This window comes from Sinocyclocheilus anshuiensis, unplaced genomic scaffold (assembly GCF_001515605.1).
Source record: "Sinocyclocheilus anshuiensis isolate Anshui unplaced genomic scaffold, SAMN03320099.WGS_v1.1 scaffold813, whole genome shotgun sequence".
In the NCBI taxonomy this organism is placed as follows: domain Eukaryota; kingdom Metazoa; phylum Chordata; class Actinopteri; order Cypriniformes; family Cyprinidae; genus Sinocyclocheilus; species Sinocyclocheilus anshuiensis.
The window spans coordinates 446,272-449,084 of record NW_015540942.1 but is presented as its reverse complement, the minus strand read 5'-3'; positions in this window follow the sequence as shown (position 1 = coordinate 449,084).

Here is a 2,813-nt window from a genome sequence, read left to right as displayed (position 1 = left end):
GGATGAGTCATGTTCCCATTGCGGGAAGATGACCATCTCAGAGCTGCAGGCCAGGCTCCGTTTCCTCCAGGGGGGAGGGGCTCCATTGCCTCTGCCGCGATCTAGTGTTCGTCCTGGCAGCAACCTGTCGTGGACTACTTCGGGCAGTAGCACGGGTGGTCTGAGGGTTACAGTGGTGGCAAACCCCTCAGGGAACCAACCCTCGGGGGCCCACCACTCCTCCAGCGCTCCGCAGCCAGCTGAGCCGCCAAAGGAACGCGCTGGGCCCTCTTCAAAGAGCGTACCAGCGGTATCCCTCGGGGCTCCTCCCAATGATCGGACGTCTATCACTGCATCGGAGGGAGAGCTCTCTGGAGAGGAAGATTCGGCTGCGCTGCCACCCTCTGGGACGGTGGCAACACCTGAATCAGATCCAGAGATGTCGGCTATGCTTTCCCGGGCCGCCGAAAGGGTAGGACTCGAGTGGAATCCTCCACCGCGTCCCGAGCCCTCAAGGTTGGATGATTGGTTTCTCGGGGTGGCTCAGCCTGGGTCTCTCCGCCTTTCTTCCCAGAAGTGCATGAGGAGCTCACCAGGTCGTGGATGGCACCTTTTACTGCCAGAAACCGGCCTTCTAGCTCCTCCTCCCTCACCATCCTCGACGGTGGTGCAGCGAGGGGGTATTCGGCGATCCCCCAGGTGGAGTGGTCGGTAGCGATGCAGTTGTGTCCAAAGACCGCCTCCTCCTGGCGGGGAGACCCGTTGCTCCCTTCCCGGGCATGTAGGCATTCATCTGGTCTGACCGGCGGTGCTTATACGGTTTGCGGGGAAGCTGCCTCCGCCTTACACGCAAGGCACTGAAGGACCTGCACGAGGGTGGTCACGATCTGGAAGTTCTGAAAGAGGTCCGAACCGCCACTGACCTCGCGCTCCGAGCGACGAAGTTCACCGCGGGTTCTCTGGGTCGTGCAATGTCCACGCTTGTGGTCCAGGAGCGCCCTCTCTGGCTGTGTCTGGCCGACATGAGGGACGCCGACAAGGTTCGGTTCCTCAATGACCCTGTGTCCCAGACCGGCCTCTCCGGCGACGCGGTTGAGAGCTTTGCCCAGCAGTTCTCGGCTGCACGGAAGCAGACTGAGGCGATTCGACACATCCTGCCCCGGCGGGTAGCTGCTGCCTCCACCTGCCTGCCAGCCGCAGCGCCCCAGCCTGCTCGTCGCCAAGGGCGGCCCCCTGTGTCCGAACCCGCTCCCGCACAGCATTCGCAGCAGCCTCCATCCAAGCAGCGCTGTGGAGCAAACCTGGCGGCAAGCGGAAGAGCAAGCGGCCCTGAGACGGGCGACCCAGAGATGGAGGGATCTGCTCTTCGGGAGATGGTGAATGCACCACTCCCTCCCCCGGAGGAGGGCTGGGTGGAGAATCTTTTGTTTTGTTTTTCCCCGCCATCGGCCTCATAGTCGACGGTACCCAAATTCTCGACAAAAGAGCAGTTTTCACTATCTCTGGGTCCCAAGAGGGCACGGAGGGTCACGGACGGTTCAACTCCGGACTGCACTCATCCTGCTCTGTCGCCAGCAGGCAGCAGCGGGCGGTTCAAGAGCGTCAACAAAGATGGTCACCACCACCAGTTACGCCACTGGGGCTGCTTCATATGAGACCGCTCCAGCACTGGCTTCATGGCTGAGTCCCGAGGTGGGCGTGGCAGCGCGGAAATGGCAGCTGCAGCGGCAGTTACACCGCTGGGGCTGCTTCATATGAGACCGCTCCAGCACTGGCTTCATGGCTGAGTCCCGAGGTGGGCGTGGCAGCGCGGCACTCACCGGGTTCAAGTTACACCAGCCTGTCGCCAAACCTTCACTCTGTGGTCAGACCTTACATTCCTTTGGGCAGGAGTGCCCCTAGAACAGGTCTCCTGGCATGCTGTGGTTTACACGGATGCCTCCACCACCGGCTGGGGGGCCACGTACAACAGGCACACAGTGTCGGGGGTGTGGACGGGCCCCCAACTGCACTGGCATATCAATTGCCTAGAGTTGGTAGCAGTGTGCCTTGCTTTGAACCGTCTCAAAGGGTGCTTACGAGGCAAGCACGTGCTGGTCCGAACGGACAACACGGCGACCGTTGCATACATCAACCGACAACGCATGTCGCAACTCGCCCGCCACCTCCTCCTTTGGAGTCGGAAGGTTCTGAGGTCACTTCGTGCCATTCACATTTCGGGTCTGCACAACCATACGGCCGATGAGCTGTCGCTACGAGCTACGCTCCCAGGAGAATGGAGACTCCATCCCCAGACGGTCCAGCTGCACAGACGCTGTGCAAGGTCAGGGAGGACGAGGAGCAGGTCCTGCTTGTGGCACCGTATTGGCCCACTCGGATCTGGTTCCCCGAACTAATGCTCCTCACGACAGCCCCTCCCTGGTAGGTTTGAAGTTTATTTGTTATTTGGCTTACGCTTTGAAGTGGAACCTGTTCGTCGAGTGGTATTCTTCTCACCGAGAAGACCCCCAGAGATGCCCGATCAGGGTCGTGCTTTCCTTTTTGCAGCAAGGGTTGGAGCAAAGGCTGTCTTCCTCCACCCATAAATTCTATGTCGCTGCGATTACTGCTAACCATGACCCCATGGAAGGGAAGTCGCTAGGGAAGCATGACCTGGTCATCAGGTTCCTTAGGGGTGTGTCGGCTTGCTAAAACTGCTCCAGAGTGTCCGTACTGTAGGCCTTGTCGAGCTCCTCCGTCCCCTCGGCAGTCAGACGTGGCGGAATGTCTGGTGCCAGGCCTTCACTCGTTGAATCCGTGAGAACCGGTAGAGGGCTGGGTTCCATATGTAGAGG